This window comes from Hyaena hyaena, unplaced genomic scaffold (genome assembly GCF_003009895.1).
Source record: "Hyaena hyaena isolate Hyena2069 unplaced genomic scaffold, ASM300989v1 scaffold_45, whole genome shotgun sequence".
Taxonomy (NCBI): domain Eukaryota; kingdom Metazoa; phylum Chordata; class Mammalia; order Carnivora; family Hyaenidae; genus Hyaena; species Hyaena hyaena.
The window spans coordinates 4,417,757-4,429,318 of record NW_024080677.1 but is presented as its reverse complement, the minus strand read 5'-3'; the positions used below and the strand labels follow the sequence as shown (position 1 = coordinate 4,429,318).

General features: G+C 41.3%; 1 protein-coding gene across 4 annotated transcripts in view; it reads left to right on the top strand.

The window, feature by feature from the left end:
- Positions 1-915: 915 nt before the first annotated feature.
- The window catches only part of TCAIM (T cell activation inhibitor, mitochondrial), a 59,483-nt gene continuing 48,836 nt past the window's right edge, over positions 916-11,562 (top strand). Inside the window, exon 1 of one of the 4 annotated variants that reach the window (XM_039230402.1) lies at positions 916-1,077. The gene's annotated coding sequence lies outside the window, so the exon portion shown is untranslated. Of the gene's footprint in view, positions 1,078-1,113; positions 1,374-11,562 lie in introns of those variants that run through there. The other 3 variants (XM_039230404.1, XM_039230403.1, XM_039230401.1) reach the window with 3 other exon arrangements.

Sequence of the window (11,562 nt, the reverse complement as noted above, 5' to 3'; positions counted from 1 at the left end):
AGAGAGAATCCCCAGCAGGCTCTAGGCTGCCTGCCCAGATTGGAGGCTCTAACTCGGGAAACCACCAGATCATGACCTGAGCCAGAATGAAGTCGGAGGTTTAACTGACTGAGCCACCCAGGCACCCGGAAAATTAAGCTTTTAAGAAAAAAATGGGATTGAATGAAACATCACAAGTGACCAGATTGTTTCCAAGGATAAATCAAGGGTCCGGGGCACCTGGGTGGCTTAGTCGGTTAAGCGTCCGACTTTCGCTTAGGTCATGATCTCGCGGTTCGTGGGTTCGAGCCCCGCGTCGGGCTCTGTGCTGACTGCCAGCTCAGAGCCTGGAGCCTGTTTCAGAGTCTGTGTCTCCCTCTCTCTCTGACCCTCCCCTGCTCACGTTGTCTCTCTCCCTCTCTCTCCTAGAAATAAAAATATCAAAAAAAAAAAATCAAGGGTCCTTAGGGCCCGCTTTTTTGCTTCTATGAACAGTGCCAAAGGTAGAGAGAAAAGAGCAATTGTTGCTTTTGCCTAATTTCATTTGTTGCCGTTCTAGGGATAAAGCCAAAAGAGCAAAACAAAGCTAAAACCCTAGATGAGTAAAGAGGCGGCGGTGACTGGAGGGCAGGGGGGGCGCTTAACGTTTGAAAAAGGCCAGACATCGAAGGGACTAAAGTCAGAAAACGCAAACTGGAGAAATGTTTTAAAATCAGCTGTATTTCTATAAGGAATGCCAGAGGACGTACTTTAACAAGACCTTTAAAATCTGGAACTGCCCCCTGAGAGCCGGCCCAAAGCATCAGCTCCGAGAGCGGCGAGCACGCTTCACAGGGCCGGCCTCCCGGGCTCCCAGGCCGCCCGCGGGGGCCGTGGGGCGGGCGGGCGGGCGGCCCGGCGCATGCGCCCCCCACCCGGGCTCCAGCGCGTGCTCCGTCGCCCTCCGACCCCGTCCAGCCCACCCCGCTCCAGTCGGGCCCCGCCACCTGCCGCCCAGTCATTTTCTGACTCCCTCCGGCCTAGCCCGTCAGGTTTTGGGCTCATTCGCGTGTCCCAGAGCTTTCCGAGGAGCGCGCGGAGCCCACTCCCGGCCGGGCGGTAAGAAGGCGGAGGGGCAAGGGTCTCAGGAGGGTCCGGGGACCGCGGGCTGGTGGCCTCGGCAGGGCTCTCAGCGCGGGGCTGGGGTCCGCGAGGGGGTTCTCCCTGCGTCCGGCTGTGCGCAGGCGCTCAGGGAGGAAGGCCGGGCACGCGTCAGCCAATGAGAGCTCGAGCTCGGCGCCGGCCGCACGCCGGCCTCACCGCCAGCGACCCGCTGCGGCTGACGCCGGAGAGACGCGCCCAGAGGTGCGCGCCCGACTGGGATTTCAGGGACGGGGGCCTAGCGAGCACTGCTGGTAGGAATCTCAGCCTCTCCCTCAGTGGGGCGAGGGCAGGTGGGGCGCCGGGCCCTTCGGCGCGCGCCCGTTTCCAGGGCTGACTGCGGTGCGCATGCGCCGCCCTGCGGGAGCGACCGCCCTTCCTCGGGTACCGGGTGGGGGTGGAGCAGCTCTGAGGAACCTTCCCGGCGGACGTTCGCCCGAACTGAGCGGGAGGGGACGTGCTGCAGTGGTACCTTCGGCGCTGCACGGGGGCTGGGCGGGCAGCCTGCACAGTCCTCTCAGGGCGACGCGCTGACTCTCGAACTTGAGGCGTTGCCAGGCCTCCAGAGTACCTGCTCCGCATCGGCTTAAACTTGATGTGACAGGAGAAGCCAAAGATGGTTTAGGTTTGTTTCCGACTGAATGTCCCCGAAGCCCTTTACCGTATCTTAGGGACCTGTTGTGATGCAAACCTCGTAGCCAGGGACTTAGGAAGGAAACTGAAGAATCTAGAGACTTTGCTTTTGCTGGACTTTATTAATTTGTTTAAAGGACTTAACTGCTTTTGCTTTTTGCTTTTCTCGCTTCCCTGAGAAGTAGTGAACTGAAGAGCAGTGAAACATTGACGGAACACATGGTTTTTAAAACCCTTCCAAAATAATTGCTAAGATAAATCACAGTTTAAATGAGAGCAGTCTGGGGATATTAAACTTTGTTAAAATAAGTTACTTTCAAATAAAAGTTGTGCCAAATGTCCAAAGACCAATCCTAGGGCCTCTAGCAAACCCTGTTACGCTTTCTGTTATCTATCAGAGGTAAGCAGAATAGTTTATTTTTAAACAACCCGTAATTTGGTTTTTCCACCAGTTTCGATCATCTCTTCCTACCACGTTTGACCTGAAACTGCATAGATTTACTGCCTCACTGAACACAGAATTTAGGTTAGAATCAGAAATTTTCATTTTACGAAATAAAAGCTAACATCACTATTAAACGGATGACAGTGGCCATTTTCGATGGATTGTAAATAAATTGTGACCTTCCTCGTCTTCCACCTCCATCCGGAGGTCACCATCTCCTTGCGAAGGAGATGCAACCTTCCAGCCCCCCTCTCTCATTCTACCAGAGAGTGTCCGTAATACTCTGCACCCGGCTGTATTAATTCATTTACTATATTGTTTTATAATAATCTTTGTCTATTTTTCCACTTCCTCCCTCTTTCCCTACACTAAAATTTTGGACAAGTGGATTGTCTTAATGTTTGTTTTGTTTTCTTTGTTTTATTCCCGGTACTTTGCATAGAGCCCGGCACATAAGAACATGGTAAGTGCCAGCTGAGGACTTAAGTGAATTAAGGACCCAGAGTGCCTGAAGCCTGAAAAGTTCCTTTGTAGCATCCCTGAGACCTTTTCCACTTGGAAGAATAGTAGGCTCCACAAGAATTTATGTGGAGACAATGCGCCCCAGGCTTTAGACTATTTCTAGCAGATGAGTGCACCCGACTCTACTCTGAAGCGGTAGATTTTCAATCTGCTAAAAGTCATTTGACTTTCTGGGTAGCTAAGGCCTGTAAGGAAGAGAACCACAGATCTAAATCTTGTTAGCATTCCCATTTCTCATAGTCCATTAAAAAGTTGACATTGCAGTTGTCGGATCAGGCGCTTCTGATTCTGTTTCCCCGACGCCTGTTTATTTATGACTAAAGTGATGAAATTGGGTTCTGGGTCCTGCAGAGACGAGAACTGATCCAGCATTTGTGCCACGTGAAAAGGCAAGCAGTCATGCCTGCCAACCTTGTTGCGTTGGCTGGGTTTTAACCTTGTTTCTGATGATGTTTGAGGGTGATGGTGGGTTTCAGGGCCGATGGCCAAGAAAGGATTCTTGAAGACCTTTGGTGCAAAAAGGTGATTTTATTAAAGCACGGGGACAGGACCCAGGGGCAAGCAGCTGCCCTGGGGTTGTGAAGAATGACTGGTTAAGTACTATGGGCTTGGGGAAGGTAAAGTCCAAAGGCATGTTTCCAAGGAGACTTTCATATGCTAAAGACTCACAGATCACCAGAGGCCTTACTATTGTCAGGCTAAGGTTGTTTTTCCCTCTAGCAAAGCATTAACATTAAGACAGTAAGGAGTTCCTGGAGAAGTTTTACTCTGCCTGCCTCTTGTGTTTGTTAGTGGGCTGCAGCATATTAGGAAATTCAGAGTTTTTTTAAATGCCATTTCCTTCTTGCCTTTGTTCCCCACATCGCTGTGGAGGGAGGGTGATGTTGGGGCTCCGGGAAACTGAGTCTGTAGGTTTCTGGAGATCAGGCTCTTGATAAGATTGCCTTGCAATTTACAGAGATTATTTGTTAAGTGAGGAATGCTTAATTTGTTACGTGAGGATACTGAGGAATGCCACACAAATCCCACCGGGGGTTGGGTGCGTGGTAACGCTTGCTTATCCTTCGCCCTCAGCCTGCCCTATGCTCCCTCATCATTTCCAGTTAGAACTGTTTTTTTTTTTTCCTTTAATCTCAAGAAGTGGGTAAATCATACAGAAAACAAAGAACTAGTTAAAACAAAATTTAAAATTATTTGATTTTTCGCATACAATTGAGTACATAGAGATCTTTCCCTAAGTTTGTGTTAAAGAAATCTTTTTTAAACATTTTTATTGTTTTATTTTTGAGACAGAGAGAAAGCTTGAGTGGGGAGGGGCAGAGAGAGAGGGAGACACAGAATCTGAAACAGGCTCCAGGCTCCGAGCTGTCAGCACAGAGCCCAGCGCAGGGTTGGAACCCACATACGGTGAGATCATGACCTGAGCCAAAGTCGGCTGCTTAACCGATTGAGCCACCCAGGCGCCCCAAAGAAATATTTTTAATGAATTAAAGCTTGAAAGCTTCCTGACAGATACCTTGGCCCTATAAAATCATGACATTAGGGCTCCCTAAACCTCAGAATCCCAAAGACTTATTAAAACACACTGCTGGGCCCCACCCAGTTTCTGATTCTCCTGGCCTGGGGTGGGGCCTGATAATTTGCATTTATAACAAATTCCCAGAGATGTTCTCCCAGCTTTGAGAACCACTGCCCTAAAGGTTGTTTCCTGTTTCTTTTTCTTCTCTTCTTTAATCCCTACCCTTCCAGAGCCTAGTGTTCATCCCATCAAGATCAAGTTGTCAAAGCTTACGGAAACACTTAAAAACACTCCTGGGACTCTCAAGGGGAAACCACACATTTCCTATCCTGTCTGGTTAAAGAGAACCAGAACAAATACTTTTTAAATTTTTCCAATGATTTAAATAGGAAACAATCACTTTAGAATAATTTGCCAGATGTTGCTAATCCTTTATGTATATTATTTGTCACAAAAATCCTGATGCAAGTAGCCCCTACTTTTATACAAAATATACTCATTAAAACATGTACAAAAGTCTGATATGGGATTCCATATCCAGAGAGCTAAAAAATAATTACAGTATTCTAGATTACACTTCACCTTTTAGAAACAGTCTGTAATGAGTATTTCCAGCATTTTATGTGTCTCTTAACATTTTTTCTTAAATACACAGTACAGATAACTTTAGTGAGCATCAGATAAAGGACAGATGATGATACCTGTATTTATTGTTTCATTTGTATTAAATGTGTTAGTCTTTATTGCTAGCATTAGTAATGTAATTCTTGGGGCACCTGGGTGGCAGTCAGTTAAATGTCTGACTTTTGCTCAGGTCATGATGTCAGGGTTCATGAGTTTGAGCCTCACATCCGGCTCTGTGCTGAGAGCTCAGAGCCTGGAGCCTGCTTCAGATCCTGTGTCTCCCTCTCTCTACCCTTCCCCGCTCTCTCTGTCAAAAATAAATAAACATTAAAAAATTAAAAAGAAAAAAAGGAAATATAATTCTTTCCTTTTGATAAAATAAAGACAAATTTCAGCAAAATACTTACTGAATCAACATTTCTACAATAAAGTTTCTGACTAAACCACTCCTGTCTTGTAGACCGTGTTAGCTTAAAGTATTCTCTCAGTTAATGAAAATTTTTAAATTTTAAGTTAAAGAGCAATTTGGGGTGACAGTACATACATACAGGTGTTTCTGCTGTAAGGATATGTACACATCCCTGGAAATCCTGACATTATGTAGGATAATACACTAAAATAACAGGGTTTATGAAGAAAAAACACATACCACTCAAAATGAGACGTGGAAGTCTCCAGTGTTTCATCCGCTGTAGCAGCTTTCCGGAGAGGATACTTGAAGCCACTAAACATAAGCTTAAATCAAAGGAAGGAACTACTGGAGAATTTTCAGGTTTTGTTAAGCTCTTTACATATAGCTCAAACCATGGTAATTGTAGAAAGAGCACCCGTGATTGCTCTAAACCATTAACAGGCAGGGGAAAACCTGCACAGGGTGTAACATATTTCCCTTATTCACCCATTGCACATAAGCGAGTTCACGTTAAAAAAACTTTTTTTGTAGCAGAGCAAACAGCTCTTGCACCATCTGTTGTACTAGATGAGGAAACAGACCCAGGAGCGTGAAATAACTTGCCCCTGCTCACGCAGCTAGTCAGTGCCAGAATGAAGATTTGAATACAGATCTCGATAGAACAGCCTCCCTTTGCTAACCATTGTGCGGCATGCCTTATCTGACGGTGTCATGTTAACTTAAAGCATCTTTACCTTGCACTGGCTTAGACGAATACAATCCTATAGAAATATAATATGAGCCACAGATGTAATTTTACATTTTCTAGTAAATTGGAAAAGAAAAATCATGTTTTACCTCTAAAAAAGGCCCAAAAAAATGTAATTTTAAGAAATTTTTTCAATATCTAATCAGTGTAAAAATAATAAAGAGATACTTTGCATTCTCTTTGTGCTAAATCTTTAAAACCCAGTGCATACTTTACACTTAAAACACATTTCAATTCAGAGTAGTCATACGTGACTAGTAGCTACCACAGGACTAGATTCGAAATCTTTTTTACTCTACCCATGTGAACCTTTTAAGGAAATTGCCTACTCACCAAAAAAGTAGGCAGAAAGCACTAACTCTTAACCTGTAATAGTCCAACATTTTTTTTAATTCTCTCTAAATCTAGAAACCATGATTTGATGTTCATATTTGTATTTAGGAACATGTTAATTTCTTTGAGAGAATCCATTGTCCCATTTCTACATAGTAATTTCCTTTATTAGCCATTACTCAGTAGTAAATTTACCATATGATTACAGAGTGGACAGTGAATGTAAATTTTTCTGTACAACTGAAAACCAGTACTTTAAGTACAAAAACTTTTTTTGGCCTTGTTTATTTTTGACAGAATGCTTCTAAAACATGTTACATAGATTCTCTGCACAAACAAAAATATTCTCTGTGTAACATACTTTTTGTTCCATGTTTGAAAATCATTAAGGATTCATTCTGTAATTTTTGCAGTTTTGCTGTTGGTTGATTCTTTGGAGATTAATTCCAAGCTGACTCTGAAGTTATGAAACTGCTTTCTGTGGTAAATGAGCTACTTTTCCTAGGAAATGTTATTCATAAATGTTTAGTGTAACTTGGCTCTCTGCCTCTAAAACTCTTTTTGAATCAAATTGGAAACAGCTAGTCTTTCCTAAATTCGTTTCAGATTTTTTAATCATCTTTATGGTGTGCTTTAACTTTCAAACTCCAAACCATTGACTTCAAATCAGTTACCATAACAGTTTCTTTTGAGGGTTGTGTTTTAGTGTCTTGCTTTTGAAATTGTGTAGTAGAGCGTGTCCTCTGGATCACCTACATTATTCGTTGCAGACATTTGGGTTTTATGAACTTCTGAGATACTGCTGCCAAAGACGAAACAGGTTGCACGGTTGTGTTGGAAACCCAGGTGCTTTGCAGTGTTCAGAGATTCTGGCTTGTCCAGGGTGCTTATACATCATTTTATGCTGAATGATGGGTGTTGGTTAAAACACGGTTATGTATTTCATGTTTCCCATCTATATTCTTAGATGATCATAAGCCTCTCAGGTATTTTTCCTCATTTCTCACCCACACTTGTAGCTAATTTATTAGTTAATCTTTGCCGTTAAATGGCATAAATTTTCTCATAGTATAAAAAATTAGCTCTAGCTGGCTTAGTCGCCAGAGCATGTGACGCTTGATCTCATGGTTATAAGTTCAAGCCCCACGTTGGGTGTAAAGATTACTAAAAAAATAAGTAAATAAACAAAATAATAATAATAATAATAATATAGTAGCTCAGTCAATTAAGTGTCCAACTTCGGCTCAGCTCATGATCTCATGGTCCAGGAGTTCAAGCCCCACGTCAGGCTCTGTGCTGCCACCCCAGAGCCTGGTGCTGCTTCAGATTCTGGGTCTCTCCCTCTCTGCCCATTCCATTCTCATGCTCTGTCTCTATCAATAAATAAACATTTAAAAAATTTAATAATAATATAAAAATGAATTCATTATGTGTGAGTGTGGTGAGCTGGTTCTTTTTTTTTTTTTTAATGTTTTATTTATTTCTGAGAGAGAGAGAGACAGCGTGAGCAGGGGAGGGTCAGAGAGAGAGAGTCACAGAATCTGAAGCAGGCTCCAGGCTCTGAGCTAGCTGTCAGCACAGAGCCTGACACGGGGCTCGAACCCATGAACCGCGAGATCCTGACCTGAGCCTAATTCGGACGCCTAACCGACTGAGCCACCCAGGCGCCCCGAGCTGGTTCTTCTTGAGCTAAATTGGGACTACAGTCCAGGACTGTCTTTGGACAGATATTCCGGGGTTGGGGTCCTGTCTTAAATACTGAGTGAACAACACTCTTTCCTGCTATACTCATTTTCTTCATTTAATATGAATGCTAAAAGCAATGATTTTTAAAAAATTTAAGAATGTACACCACATGTTCATTGTAAGTAAACTAGGAAATAAAAAAAAAAAATTAAAGCACTTAATATCTTACTACCTAGAGATAGCCAGTTACAGATTGCATATGTATATCCTTCTGGTCTTTGAGCCTCTGGTCTTTGTGCCATCTTAACTAAGATTGGATTATTCTGGTTACTTCTTGAGGAAATTTTGTGAGAGTTCAGTCCATCACAAATTGCATTGAACTTTTAGATAGTCCAAGTGGTTCTTTTTCCTTATTGCAACTCCATTTGATCTCAAAAATCTTCAAAATGGTAGGAGTATCTCCTGTATCTGTGTATTCATCTCAAACAAAATATAAAGGTAAATGGTTAAGTAAAATCATCTTTTTAAACATTCAAATGAATACCTCTAACACATCCTGCATCCCAGAGACTCCTGCCCACCAGTCAGACATAAAGTAAAATATCCATTGTTGTTTGAATATGTAAATCTTTAAAGGTAATTCTTGTTTGTCTTTAAAATACATATTTCTGTCATTTTATTGATGACAGATATGTTTTATTGTGTTACCTTGGTTCAGGTATATTAACTCGTTATGAAAATATTTTTTAAGCAATACTTAATGCTCAAGATTTGATGGAATAGGATGTTAGCCATGTAGTGGTTTGTTTGAGAGAATAATGCTGCTCAACAGATTTCCTAAAGAATGGAAAAATGGGGAGTAAGAAAGCTAGGAGCTTGATAATAGGGAGAAAAAGAACTTTTACTTGGTGATTGTTGGCTGAATAATAGGGCATTTGAAGACTTATTAAGGGACTGCTCATATTTTTTTTTCCTCCTAGGATTTTTTTTAAATCACTATGTCAGTTGACATGGAAACCATACTGTAGTTTAACATCTTCCTAAAATCTAAATTGTTGGAAAAGTTTATGTGATTAAAGTCTTTTCCTTGTATCTGCTTAACTTTTTTAAAGCAGATATTTTTTAAAAATACACTCTTTTAGAGCAGTTTTAGGTTCACAGCAAAATTGAGCAAAGTGTAGAGTTCCTAGTTACCCCCCCATCCCCCCACCCCCCCCACCCCCCGTCCCTGACACACAGTCTTCCACACCTGCATGGTGCATTTGTTACAATTTGAACCTTCAGTGACACATCATTACCACCCAAAGTCCACAGCTTACATTAGGGTTCACTCTTGGTGTTGTACATTCCATGGGTTTTGACGGAAGTATAATGACATGTATTTGCCGTGGTAGTACAGAGAGTTGTTTCACTCTGCTAAACATCCTCTCCCTCCAATCCCTGGCAACCACTGAACTTTTTACTGTCTCCAGAGTTTTTGCCTTTACCAGAATGTCATATGGTTAGAATCATACTGTATATAATCTTTGTAGATTGGCTTCTGTCACTTAACTTTAAGTTTCTTCCACATCTTTTCATGGTTTGATAGCTCATTTCTTTTTCTTTTATAAACTTTAAAAAAATTTATATTGAATTTATGTGAACTAAAAAAAGGACAGCTCACCCATTCCTCCTCCTGCCTTGACACCCTCCCCCCACCCTTTGCAGCCACCAATCTGTTCTTTGTATCTATCAGCTTAATGGGTTTTTCTGTTTTTACCTTTTTTAGATCCCACACACAGACAGATCATACAGTATTTGTCTTTCTGTGTCTGACTTATTTCACTTTACATATTGTCTCTGAAGTCCATCCATGTTGTTGCATATGGCAAGATTTCATTCTTCTTTATGGCTGAATAATATCTTCCTGGGTGTGTGTGTGTGTATGTGTGTGTGTGTACCACAATTTCTTTACGCATTCATTCAACCAATGGACACTTGGGTTGTATCCATATTTTGGCTGTTGTAAATGATGCTTTAGTAAATACAGAAGTGCATATATCTTTTTTAATTAGTGTTCTTATTTTCTTTGAATAACCAGTAAGATAATTACTAGATCATGTGGTAATTCTGTTTTTCATTTTTTGAGGAAACTCCATACTGTTTTCCATAGTGATTGCACCAATTTCCATTCCAACCATGTACAAGGTTTCCTTTTCTTCACATCCTCACCAGCCATTGTGATTTCTATTCTAATTCACATACTAACAGATGTGAGATGATATCAGATTGTGGTTTTGATTTGCATTTCCCTGATAATTAGTGAGGTTGAGCATCATTTCAATATCAGTTTGTGTTGGTCATCAGTGTGTCTTCTTTAGAAAATGTCTATTCAGATTTTTAAATCAGATTTTGCAACTGAGTTGAGTTCTTTATATATTTTCATATTGGCCCCTTATCAGATATATGCTTTACAATTATTTTCTCCTTTTTCATTTTGTTGATGCTTTCCTTTTAGTTTGATATTTTCTTGTTTATTTTTGCTTTGGTTGCTTTTGCTTTTTGTGTCATATTCAAAAATATCATTGTCAAGGAGCTGACCACTTTTGTTTTCTTCTAGGAGTTTTATGCTTTTAGGTCTTATTTTCACGTCATTAATCCATTTTGAATTAATTTTTGTGTATGGTATAAGACAAAGGTCCAATTTCATTCTTTTGTATATGCCTGTCCAGTTTTCCTAGCATCATTTCTTGAAGAGAATGTCCTTTCCCCATGGTATAGTCTTGCCTCCTTTGTCATAAATTAATTAACCATATATGCATGGGTTTATTTTGGGACCCTCTGTTCTGTCCCGTCCATCTATATGTTTGTTTTTATGTCAGTATACTGTTTTAATTACTATAGCTTTGGAAGCTTCTTCCATGTCTTTTCATAGTCTGATGGCTCTTTTCTTTTTAGTGCTGAATAATAATCCATTGTCCTGATGTACCACAGTTTATCCATTCACCTACTGAAGAACGTCTTGGTTCCTCCCAAATTTGGGCAATTATGAATAAGACTTCTTTAAACATCTGTGTGCTGGTTTGTTTCTTTCTTTCTTTCTTTCTTTCTTTCTTTCTTTCTTTTTTTTTTCTTTCAAATTTTAGTTAACATACAGTACAATATTGGTTTCCAGAATAGAATTCAGTGATTCATCACCCACATACAACACCCAGTTCTCATCACAAGTGCCCTCCTTAATATCCATCACCCATTCAGTCCATCTCCCACCCACCCCTCTCCATCAACGCTCAGTTTGTTCTCCATTATTAAGAGTCTCTTGTGGTTTGTTTCCCTTTCTCCTCCTTTTCTTCCTCCATCCCATATGTTTATCTGTTTTGTCTCTCTTTTTTTTTTTTGTCTGTTTCTTAAATTCCACATGACTGAAATCATGTGATATTTGTCTTTCTCTGATTGATTTCCTCCACCTATGTGGTTGCAGATGGCAAGATCTCATTCTTTCTGATGACGGAGTAATATTCCTGTGTTTGTGTGTAGGTACC